The following is a 12,707-nucleotide window of genomic DNA, read 5'->3' on the forward strand; positions in this document are numbered from 1 at the left end:
TGAAGTCCTAGTGGAAGCCTGGGATAGGGCGGCCACTGGGGCCTTGGACCGCATTGTGCCTTTGCAGCCTCTGACCCAATGCCGATCCCGGGTAGCTCCCTGGTTTATCGAGGACCTCCGGGAGATGAAATGCCAGAAAAGACATCTGGAGAGTGATTGGATGGGCCAGCCTGTCCGAATCCGACTGAACACTAGTAAGAATTTATATTAAATCCTACTCAGTGGCGATAAAAGTGGCAAACGGCAACATTTTTTCGCTCTTATCGTGTCTGCAGATAACTGCCCAGCCACCCTGTTTAGGGTGACCCGCTCCTTGCTTAATCAAGGAACTGGGGAAGACCCCTTGCAGGGTAGGGCTGAGGAATTTGTTCAATATCTGCAGGATAAAATCGCTCAGATTTGGACAGGCTTGGACTCTGACTGGGTAGATTCGGGCGAGTCGACGTGGATGAATCTTGTGGAAACTATCTGGGATGAGTTTGACCCGGTGATCCCCAAGGGCATGGACAGGATTATGGGGAGACTCAGTGCTGCCACTTGTGTGCTGGACCCGTGTCCCTCTTGGTTAGTTTCGCCTTCCCGGGAGGTGACACGAGGCTGGCTCCAGGCGATTACCAACGCTTCATTGAGAGAGGGGTTCTTTCCCACCGCCTTGAAGGAGGCGGTGGTGAGGCCCCTCCTTAAAAAGCCTTCCCTGGACCCAGCCTCTTTAGCCAACTATCGTCTGGTCTCCAACCTTCGCTTTGTAGCGAAGGTTGTTGAGAGCATAGTAGCATGTCAGCTTCCCCAATACCTGGACGAAGCTGCCTATCTGGATCCGTTTCAGTCGGGTTTCAGGCCCGGGTACAGCATGGAGACAGCATTGGTCGCATTGGTTGATGATCTCTGTCGGGCCCGGGACAGGGGTTGTTCCTCTGTCCTGGTCCTATTAGACCTCTCGGCGGCTTTCGATACCATCGACCATGGTATCCTACTGCGACGGCTTGGGGGATTGGGAGTGAGGGGCACCGTTTTGCGGTGGTTCTCCTACCTGTCGGATCGATCGCAGTTCGTGGTGACTGGAGGGCAGAGATCGACCCCGAGGCGCCTCACTTGTGGGGTGCCCCAGGGGTCGGTTCTCTCACCCCTCCTGTTCAACATATACATGAAACTGCTGGGCGAGATTATCTGTGGTTTTGGGGTATGGTATCATCAATACACTGATGATACCCAACTTTTCATCTCTAACCCAAACCACCCAAACGATGCCCTTGACGTGATGTTCCGATGCCTGGAAGCTGTACGGATCTGGATGGGGACAAACAGGCTCAAGCTCAATCCCTCCAAGACTGAGTGGCTGTGGTTCCTGTCATCCTGATTTGTGCATCTTGTACCATCTTTGATGATAGGGGGAGAAATTTTAGCCCCCTCAGAGAGGCCTGCAATCTGGGAGTCCTCCTGGATACGCAGCTTAGTTTAGAAGAACACCTGACGGCTGTGACTAGGAGAGCCTTTTACCAGGTTCGCCTGGTACGCCAGTTGCACCCCTTCCTGGATGCTCTGTGCACAGTCACTCACACCCTTGTCCTTTCTCGCCTGGACTACTGTAACGCTCTCTACCTGGGGCTGCCCTTGAAGAGCACCCGGAGGCTTCAGCTGGTCCAGAATGCGGCCACGCGGGTTGTCATGGGGTACCTAGATGCTCCCATGTTACACCCCTTTTAGGCAGCCTGCACTGGTTGCAGGTTGTTTTCCAGGTGAGATTCAAGGTGTTAATTATGATCTTTAAAGCGCTCCATGGCTTAGGCCTAGGGTACTTGCGAGACCACCTACTGCCACCGGTAGCCTCCCACCGTCCAGTACGATCCCACAGAGTTGGCCTCCTCAGGGTTCCGTCAGCCAGGCAGTGTCAGCTGGTGACCCCCAGGGGCAGAGCCTTCTCTGTGGAAGCGCCTTCCCTTTGGAATGAGCTGCCCCCGGAGCTTCGCATAATTCCTGACCTTTGGTCCTTCCGGCGCACCCTAAAAAGTTGGCTTTTCCAGCAAGCCGGCCTGGCCTGAATAAAACAAATTATTAATTTTAATTGTTAATTTTAATTTAATTTCTAAACTCATTGTAAATGTCTGTTGGGTTTTTTGGATATTATATTTAATCTTTCTTTTAACTTTTGTAATATGTATTTTTGTTGTATGCCGCCCTGAGTTCTTTGGGAGAAGGGTGGCATATAAGTCCAATAAACTAAACCTAAACCTAAGCATACTAAAAAGCAGAGACCTCACCCTGCCAATAAAAGTGCATATAGTCAAGGCTGTGGTTTTCCCACTTGCAATGTATGGTTGTGAAAGTTGGACCATAAGAAGGGCTGAGCGCCAAAGAATTGAGGACTTTGAACTATGGTGCTGGAAGAGACTACTGTGAGTCTCTTGGACTGCAAGATAAAGAAACCGGTCAGTTCTAGAGGAGATCAAACCTGACTGCTCTTTAGAAGGCCAGATCCTGAAGATGAAACTCAAATACTTTGGCCACCTAATGAGAAGGAAGGACTCATTGGAGGAGAGCCTAATGCTGGGAAAGATTGATGGCAAAAGAAGAAGGGGGACGACAGAGAATGAGGTGGCTGGATGGAGTCACCGAAGCAGTCAGCTTGAGCTTAAATGGACTCCTGAGGATGGTAGAGGACAGGAAGGCCTAGAGGAATGTTGTCCATGGGGTTACGATGGGTCAGATACGACTTCGCAACTAACAACAACAAGAAGAGATGTGCCATGGTTAGAATAGCAGTTTCTTCTATTTTGATTGAAAGAGCTATTTGTCCCGCAAATTCTACATTTATGCTTGGCATTTGCAGAGTTCACGTCTATCCTAGTCCAGTGTCTGGCAAAGAGTCAGATCTTCTCACAGCTTTACCAAAGACTAGTGAGGCAAGAGCCTCACTCTGAATTTCAGGGGAGAGGCTGTTCTATAGAATTGGATTGCAGCCATAGAAAAGGCAACTCATTGAGGTCATACCAGATAGCAATAGCTAAGCAAAGGGATTTGGAGCATGCCTACCCCGTCTATAAACTGGTAGGGCAGGCAGGTAGGTATCCTATGCCGGTGAGCCTGTGGGCACGTGAGCCATCGCACAAGCTTAGCTCTTCTATGCATGCGTGCACGCCTCCAGCCAACAAGCTGGTTTTTGGATCTCTACTATGCATGCAAGAGATGTGAATGTATGTGCGGGGGAGAGCGTGTGTGTGTGTGTGTGTGTGTGTGTGGCTCCCCCCCCCGCTTCCTGTTTTTGGTCCCAGGAGGCTTCAGGGAGGCCTGCTAGGCCCCAAACAGGGCACAAGGAGCGGGGAGCGCGCATGCGTGGGGGGAGCGCAGGGGGCAGGGGTCACACAGGGGGTTCATGTGTGCATGGGCAGGGGGAGCAGGGCACATTGCATTATGAATGTGGCCATGCACATGCGTGCTGTTGCATGCGTGCCCGCAATTTCGTCACGCGAGGAGAAAAAGGTTAGCCATCACTGCCCTATGCCATTTAAATCTTTAAAGGTGATAGAACAGTGGGGTAACATGGACAAAATGTGAGGTGCCCAAAACTGCACATGACACTGCTTGCTGGACCCAGTCATAACTTCTGGGTTGTTTTGAAGGGCATGCTGACATATCTTGCATTGCAGTAATTCAACTGGAAGGTGACTAAAGGGTGAATGATGGTGAGCAAAATCTCCTAGGCCAGGAAAGGACACAATTGGCACGCCAACTGAACCTGTTCAAAGGCCCCACCTTAGCCACGACGGGTCCAGGATTCTCTAGCTTTCTTTTATGACCCCATCTTTGACTTCTTATCTAATCCCAATATTCTATTTATTACCAGCAACTTGTTCGTTAAGCAAAATAGTCACTAAATGAAACCGCAGTTGTGCTTTTGATCTTACTTCAGCTTTTTTTTTTTTTTTTGCTTTACGGACTGCAAAGATCATAAATGCAAGGATTGGTTTGCAAAGTTACTTTGTCGTCACTTTTGTAACCTGAAGAGTCACCGTCTGAGGTAGTTGCTAAATGAGGACCACCTGTACTTCTCTACATATTAGATAATTTTTGTGAATGCTAACTCCAGAAAGTGCAGGGCTTTTGGAACAGGCAATGAGATTGGGCAAAGGAAATACTTTTATTGGCCCTTCTGGCCTACCTCTCAAGCTCCTGTTTGCTTTGACTGCATGTCTAACTCACAAAGGGATTGTGCACTTCCGGGTCTTCCTGCCCTTTTGCCTTACAGGGCATATAAACAAGATCCCACACACCATTTCACAATAACCATGTGAAAACATCCCATGTTTTTTGTTGTCTACAGTTTCTGAGATACTAAAACAGGTTGCCTGTTCCCCCCCCCCCCCCCCCCGATCTTCGTATTGTGCTTTAGGAACATTGCCCAGCTGATATCCAACATGTCCAGACAGAATTTAGGATTCCAGTTTTGCCTTCAGATCTGGAATAAGCACAAGTACTCCATTGTTAACTGGCCTGACTGCAAAAAGGATGGGCTGGGACTGCTGTAATAAAAATAAACAAAAATTTGTCCAGATCTAATTTCTGACTTTGAATGCCAGGCCCTGCCTGTTGTAATTCTTTAGGGTGCCAAGTGCACATAGGATTCCAGGGCAATTTAAAGGTGAGGTAGGAGTAAACTTAACTTAATATTCTATGTTTTTGTTAGGTTCAGCATTCTCCTGATTGAGTGCAAGACAGGGAATATTTATTTCTCTACAATAACTTGAACATTACTTCCCCTCCAATGTGGGGCCCAGTTGCCCTTTGAAGTAGGTTGGATTAAGAGAGAGGCTGACCCAAAGTTACTTAGTAAGTTCTTGTGCCCTCAGTATTGATTTCTTGATTTCCATGTCTGTACTCCAGCACTTTAAACTGCTATACAAGGCTACCTATTTATAAAGACTATGTTGATGGGAGAATTATGAGATGTACGTTATACTTGGAAGGCTCCATATTTACTGAAGGAGGCTGAACAAGTTAATGTCCAGGAACCTGACTGAGGTGAACTTTGGCATGATATTTTTCCCTTTGGGCCAATTACCCTCTTTCAGCCTAACCTTACTTCACATGGAAGGAGGACGTTCCATGTATCCTGCTTTGAGGCCCTGAATGAAAGGAATCAAATAAATAAAACTTCAAAAGCTGGACTTGATCCCAAAGTGCCTGCTTAATTATTATTCCTATTTTATTAAGAGTTCATTATACTGCACCACCTGAGCTGAGGTGGCACAGTGTTCAGAGGGTAGTACTGCAGGCTACTTATGCTGCCTGCCGGCTGCCTGCAATTTGGCAGTTCAAATCTCACGAGGCTCAAGGTTGACTCAGCCTTCCATCCTTGCGAGGTGGATAAAATGAGGACCCAGATTGTTGGGGATAATAGGCTGACTCTGTAAACTGCTTAGAGAGGGCTGTAAAAGCACTATGAAGTGGTATATAAGTAAGTGCTATTGTTAAGCGCTATAGTCTTCACCAATTTAATGTCCTCCAAAAGTTGTGGAACCTACCCCTGTAATTCTCCATAGTGATAGAGAGGAGCAGCCAGGATTGGGTATTGCTGTTGTCTTCTGCCTGGAGACTGAGCCAATCATCTTTTTTTTCTACTGGGACCTTTTCCCAGTTTTTGGCTCAGCCGACTGGCTGTTGAGACGTATAAATTGTTTCTCTGTGACCTAGATTTCTTCCACAGGTATTTTTTTTTATATTTTTTTTAATTTTTGGATTGAATTTTTCTTTAAGTGATGGCTAACTGAATATGGATAGTCGTCCTGTTAGCTTTTCGCTGCGGTTTCTGCCTTTTTAGTGGAGCCGCGGTGGGTGCTAGTTTTAAACGGTCCTGCCTGAGACCATTCTCTTAGGTAGGGAGGAGCAGCCAACCCCATCCTTAAGTCCATCTGGTCCTGCCACGAGCCTGGGATGAAGCTGAAGCCACGCCTCTGTGCTCCATCCTTGATTTCTAGTTCATCTCAGTCCGGCCAAAAAACGAGACATAAATAATTTTTTTCTTGATTAATATCCTCTACTTAATATCCTCCTTGCCACTGCGGCCTCTGGAAAGAAGCTCCCTCCTCTTGCCAGTAAGTATCTCTGCGTGGTTCCTATTACTGGCCACCAGAGAGATTACTTTAAACTGTTGGGGACTGGAGAACTCGGTAGCTGGTGCGGCAGCCATTCCGGCTCCACTGAACATGTGGGGTCGGTCCCCAGGTCCTGAGCGATCGGGAGGCTTGTGGGCTCGGGATTTCCAGCCCAATGGCCTCCCGTTGCTCTGCTTTGCTGGCTGAAGTCTTCGGCAGCTGGATTCGAGTTGCGGCGATCCCAGAGCGCTAGCAAGTGCGCGTAGAGGCTTTTGGAGGCTGTGGGCGCGCCACAGAGCGGCGAGAAGGTGCATGGGCGTCTGGAGCCGAGGCAAGCCTTGGAAGCAGCCCCCAGGCATGCTGTTTCTTGGCGTTGATGCAGGGGCTGCCTAGATGGGGGAAAAGCAGCATTGTTCCTGCCTAATTTCTCCTTTGCCTGTTGCAGCTGAAGAGAGGGAGTGAAGAGGCTTCATAAGGAGGGTGAGTACTGCCACGTGGCAAAGATGGTGGAGGAGGTGGGAAGGTCCCCTTCACCCCTATCTTCCCCTGGGGACGGCCCATCTTCCAGGCAGTGCCCCACTGCCTCTGCCAGAGCTCAAAAGCTGCTGCTGCCTCTCACCCCTCTCGTGCTACACAGAGGGATGAACTAAGGAGACATAAGGCAATTTCAAAGACCATTTCCAGGGCTAAGAAATTGAGAGCCCTGCAGGGCAGGCTCAGTGCCTCTCCCTCCTGATCTAGATCTCCTCTGGGGGGTGAGCCTCCCCCTCCCAGGCTCTCCAGATTCCCTGGGGAGGTTTCGGGGGGAAGTTTCCCCCTCTCCTCCTGTTTCCCGGGAAGTCCAGGATATGGACATGGAAGATTCCTGTGTCCACGTGGAGCCCACGGGAGATCAGGCCTTGCCTAGGCCTATCCTGGCTCCCCAGGCTGGGCTAGCTCAAGATCCAGAGAATTCTGGCTGGGACTCTTTGGATGTGGACAATCTCCCAAAAGGATTGCAGAATCTTATTGATAGGGCCATCTCCTCAGGAATTGCGGCTGGTTTGCAGCAACAGGCTACTCGGTCCTTAGCATTAGATCAAGGCAAGACCCCTAGAGCCAGCTCCTCCCAGGCACGCCCTCCATCCGCTTCTGCGAACTGCCTCGTCTCCCCTTCCCTGATTAGATCCGGCTTTCCTTAAGTCCATTTTGGCAGAGGTTCGGGAGGGGGATTACATGGCATCTGTAAATCTTACGGAGGCTTACCTCCATATCCCCATATTCCCAGATCATAGGCGCTTCCTTCGGTTCTCCTACCTGGGATGCCATTAGCAATATAGGGCCCTGCCATTTGGGTTGTAGTCCGCACCCAGGGTTTTCACCAAGGTGCTGGTGGTAGTGGCGGCATACCTAAGGGCGTTTCTGATTAGACTACATTGCTACCTGGATGACATTCTCGTTCAGGGAACATCCCCGAGTCAGACGAGGGTGGACCTTATGCAGGTCATAGTCACCCTACAATGGTTAGGTTTTTCTGTTAACTTTGAGAAAAGTTCTCTTTTCCCATCCACTAGGATCCTCCATCTAGGGGCGGTTATAGATTCCTGCTCAGGGAAGGTTTTACTCTTCCCGGACCGCAGTTCCACTTTGGTTGAAATGGTTAAGCAGGTCCGCAGGGACCATTATGTTCCCATAGCCCTTCTCTCCAGCTTGTTGGGGAAGTTCATATCCTGCATCGAGTTAGTGCCGTGGGCGCGGTTGCACGCCAGGACTTTGCAGTGGCGACTCCTACCATTCCAGCCGGCCAAGGTCGAGGCCACCCCTCAGGTACTGATTCTCTCTCAAGCGGTGGCTGTCTCCAGCCTTGCTCCAAGGGTGTGACTTCAGCGACCAGGAGTGCTTCGTCCTAACCATGGACACCAGCCTGTTTGGCTGGGGGGCGACCCTGGGTCTCAGTTGGCGCAGGGTCGGTGGTCATGGCTGGAGCTCCGACACAATATCAACTGGTTGGAGCTCCGGGAAATCCATCTGGCGCTTCGACACTTTCGGGTCTCCGTCGACGATCATCATATACTGGTTCTCACTGACAACATGGCGGCCAAGGCCCACATCAATTGGCAAGGCGGCACATGTTTCCAAGGCACTGCACGCCAAGGCGATGTCACAGGGAAACGGTGCAGAGACACCTGTGGTTGATCCAGGCGGAGCACATCACGGGGGTCGACAACCATCAGGCCAACTGGTTGAGTCGAGAGACGTTGGACAATGGAGAGTGGAGCCTCTCCCTGGAGCTGTTTCAAAGCATCTGCCAGAGGTTTGGGCGACCGATGGTGGACCTCTTCGCCACTCCGGGCAACGCACAGCTTCCCTGGTTCTTTTCTTGGTTCCCAACACGGGGAACGGAGGGGGTTGATGCACTTCGCATGAGGTGGCCAGATGGGCTGTTGTACGCTTTTCCTCCCCTCCCCCTCATTCCCGGGGTAATTCAGAAGCTAGTCAGGGAACAGACAGAGCTGATCCTGGTGTCACCGTATTGGCCATGGAGGGCCTGGTTTGCGGATCTCATGACCCTGTCGTCCGGCCTCCTTGGCGGATTACGGAGAGGGAGATAGAGTTGCACCCGGGGAGGTTAGTTCACCCAGAGCCACACTGGCTGCAACTAGACATGTGGAGATTGAGCGGGAGCACCTGAGAGGGGTTCACTTGTCGGCACGTGTGATTCGGACCATAGAGGCTCATGCAAACAATCCACTACAAGGATTTATGATTCCACATGGATTTCCTTCGTGACCTGGTGCCAGGCTGTCCAGGTGGTGCCCACAAGGGCCTCAGTTCCACAGGTACTGGACTTCGTCCAAGATGGGTTGGATAGTGGGCTTTCCATAGGCACAGTGCGTAGGCAGCTGGCTACCCTGGCTACTGTTCTTCCAGGCAAAGGTTCTATTTCCCTCACCCAATTACCCATTGTTAAGAGGTTTATTCGGGAGGGTCTCCAACTTACGCCCTCCAGTGATTCATAGGTTTCCCACATGGAACCTCCCTACTGTGTTGCGGGCCCTCATGGCTGAAGCCTTTGAGCCGTTGAGGACAGTTAGCCTGAAGCTCCTGACTCTTAAGGTGGTGTTTATAGTGGCTATCATGTCGGCTAGACGAGTGTCAGAGTTGGGGGCACTTTCCTTCAGGGAGAATTTGTGCGTGTTCCACAGCAACAGGGTTGTGTTGAGGTTAGATCCGGTTTTTATGCCAAAGGTGAATTCTATGTTCCATTGTTCCCAGGAGGTTGTACTTCCGGACTTCTGTCCGGATCCGGTTAGGGAACGGGAACAGCAGTGGCACAGGTAGGATGTTTGGTGGGCCCTGTGTATATATTTGAAGTGGATGGCCTCCTTCCGGAGGTCGAGGCGCTATTTCTATCCTTCAACCTTCATCGCTGGGTAAGAGGGTTACGTCTTCCGCCATTAGTCGGTGGATCCGCTTGGCTATTGCCCTGTCATACAAGGCCTAGAGGTTGCCTGTGCCGGTGGGTTTTATGGCATATTCGATAAGGAGCTCTGCCACTTTGGCAGCTTGGGCCTCGCAGGCTCCGATAGGCGACATTTGCAGAGCGGCAACATGGGCCTCACCATCGCCGTTTATTTGGCATTACAGGTTGGATGCGTTCGCATCGGCTGATGAGGCGTTCAGGTATAGGGTGCTACAGCAGGTCATTGCAGATCAATAGTTTTCCCACCCCCATGGAACTTAGCTTTGGTAGGTCCCTCTACTGGAGCCTCCTGTCCCTCACTCTGGAAAATAGCAGTTGGTCTTACCTGAACTGCTATTTTCGGGGCTGGGACAGGGGGTTCCAGTTCCCGCCCTAGGTTAGTTAGTCTAGCTGTGGTGGAGGGAATTCTCCTTTGTGCCTTGTTTTCAGGTCTTGGGGGAGCTAACTTCGATGAACTTGAAATCAAGGGTGGAGCACAGAGGTGTGGCTTCAGCTTCATCCCAGTCTCGTGGACATTTGGGCGTGTTAATACCTCTACTGGAGCCTTCTGTCCCAGCCCTGAAAATAGCAGTTCAGGTAAGACCAACTGCCATTTCACAGGTCACAGGCCTCGACAACTCCACCCCTTCACCCAAAACTGGGGGAAGGCCCCAGTAGAGGGGCATCACCAAAAAAAGATGACTGGCTCAGTCTCTAGGCAGAAGACAACAACAATACCCAATCCTGTCTGCTCCTCCCTACCTATGAGAATGGGCGTCTCAGGTAGGACTAACGCCCCTTCTGGCTAGGAATTAAGGTACCTGTTATCCAAAGCCATTATTATCTTTTTATTTATTTAAAATACTATTTTTAAAAAATCATGTGTAGTGTTAATACCACTTTATAATGCCTTGGTAAGACCACATTTGGAATATTGCATCCAGTTTTGGTTGCCGTGATATAAGAAAGATGTTGAAACTCTAGAAAGAGTGCAAAGAAGAGCAACAAAGATGATTAGGAGACTGGAGAATAAAACATGAAGAATGTTGCAGGAATTGGGTGTGTCTAGTCTAGTGAAAAGAAGGATTGGGGTGACTTGATAGCAATGTTCCAATATCTAAGGGGTTGCTACAAAGAAAAAAGGAGTAATCTATTCTCCAAAGCATCTGAAGGCAGAACAAGAAGCAATGAAAATAATCAAGGAAAGAAACAACCTAAAATTAAGGAGAAATTTCTTGACAACTAGAACAATAAGTGGAATGACTTGCCTCTAGAAGCTGTGAGTGCTCCATCTCTAGAGACTTTTAAGAAGAGATTGGACAATCATTTATCTGAAATGGTACAGGGTCTTCTACTCGAGCAGGGGTTTGAACTAGAAAACCTCCAAGATCCCTTCCAACTCTGTTAGCATTTATAGAGTTGCCTATCTTCTAACCAATTCTGAATGGCTCCCAATCAACCATGAAGGGATGTTATATTAATGCTACCGTAGTAGCACTTGAGTTTCATGGATAAATTGTCTTACTTTGTACAAGGAAAATCCCTGTATTGCAGTAGCATTTTTTTTTAACATTTACCTCTTTTGTTTATACAGGTGAAACTCGAAATATTAGAATATCGTGCAAAAGTTCATTTATTTCAGTAATGCAACTTAAAAGGTGAAACTAATATATGACATAAGACTCATTACATGCAAAGCAAGATAGTTCAAGCCGTGATTTGTCATAATTGTGATGATTATTGCGTACAGCTCTTGAAAACCCCAAATCCACCATCTCAGAAAATTAGAATATTACATGCAATCAATAAAACAAGGATTGTACATAAAACAATATCGGACCTCTGAAAAGTATAAGCGTGCATATGTACTCAGTACTTGGTTTGGGCCCCTTTTGCAGTAATTACTGCCTCAGTGCGGCGTGGCATGGAAGCTATCAGCCTGTGGCATTGCTGAGGTTTTATGGAAGACCAGGATGCTTCAATAGCGGCCTTCAGCTCTTCTGCATTGTTCGGTCTTATGTCTCTCATCTTTCTCTTGGCAATGCCCCATAGATTCTCTATGAGGTTCAGGTCAGGCGAGTTTGCTGGCCAATCAAGCACAGTAATCCCACAGTCATTGAACCAGGTTTTGGTGCTTTTGGCAGTGTGGGCAGCTGGAAAATGAAGTCAGCATCCCCATAAAGCTCGTCTGCAGAAGGAAGCATGAAGTGCTCCAAAATCTCCTGGTAGATGGCTGTGTTGACCCTTGTCTTAATGAAGGACAGTGGTCCAAAGTCCTGTTGCCCCTTGGTCCAAAGTCCTCTTTTCTGATGAGAGCAACTTTTGCCAAAAGCACCAAAAACTGGTTCAATGACCATGGGATTACTGTGCTTGATTGGCCTCTCCATTCATCCTCCATCGGTTTCCAAATGAGATGCAAAAGTGAAATAAATACTGAATACTCAAAGACTGAAATAAATGAACTTTTGCGCAATATTCTAATTTTTCGAGTATTTTGTCCAAATGCTAGGTATTTTGATAGGCAGTTGGATTGCTGTGCTCAGGGATTCCTCTCATTGGTAGTTTTGAATTGAGGCTGTGTAGATGCCAGACATTAAGCATCTCTCTCTCTATCAATGTGTCTTTAATCTTAGCTATGATCAATGTGGTACCTTGCAGATACGTTGTAAATGAAAGGCCAGGTTGCTTGATATGTCCAAAAGGCACCAGATTGGAGAAGGCACCTTGATTTACATTGTCAGTCTCTGTGTCCTCCAGAGAATTTAGTCACAACGTTCCCTCTGCCACCCCCCTTACTGCATTTGTTCTCGTTCCCTGTAACTTGAATGCTACGTTTTTTTATTAAGATAAAAAAAGTTCAGTGTCTGCTAATTGCCTATAACTTCATCCCTTCCCTATTTGCCTTTCAGAAATGCCCTTCAAAGGATTATATAAAACACTGCGGGTGCTGTGATGTCTGAAACTGCGCAGAGGGGCTGCTTTCTGAAGGTAGTCCTCAAATTTGCCCTCCCCCCCCCAAAAAAATGTGTCTGTGAACAGTTCAAATTAATTTCTTATTGCCTCCTTGGGGTTGGAGAATAGAATCTGTCCTAGCCTGTGCAGTGATTCCTCCAAAACTGGAAATATGCTACATCATAACGTGATCCATTTCTTATGACGTAAAAAGATCTAATGAA

At 48.5% G+C, this 12,707-nt stretch overlaps 1 protein-coding gene across 2 annotated transcripts in view; it reads left to right on the top strand.

The window, feature by feature from the left end:
- The window catches only part of FBXO34 (F-box protein 34), a 78,736-nt gene that overhangs the window by 37,209 nt on the left and 28,820 nt on the right, over window positions 1-12,707 (top strand). Inside the window, exon 2 of one of the 2 annotated variants that reach the window (XM_081951190.1) lies at window positions 12,441-12,519. The exons of the other annotated variant lie outside the window; for it this stretch is intronic. The gene's annotated coding sequence lies outside the window, so the exon portion shown is untranslated. The remainder of the gene's footprint in view (window positions 1-12,440; window positions 12,520-12,707) is intronic. 2 annotated transcript variants of the gene reach the window in all.

Source organism: Natrix helvetica (genome assembly GCF_964273705.1).
Source record: "Natrix helvetica genome assembly, chromosome: 1".
Lineage (NCBI taxonomy): Eukaryota > Metazoa > Chordata > Lepidosauria > Squamata > Natricidae > Natrix > Natrix helvetica.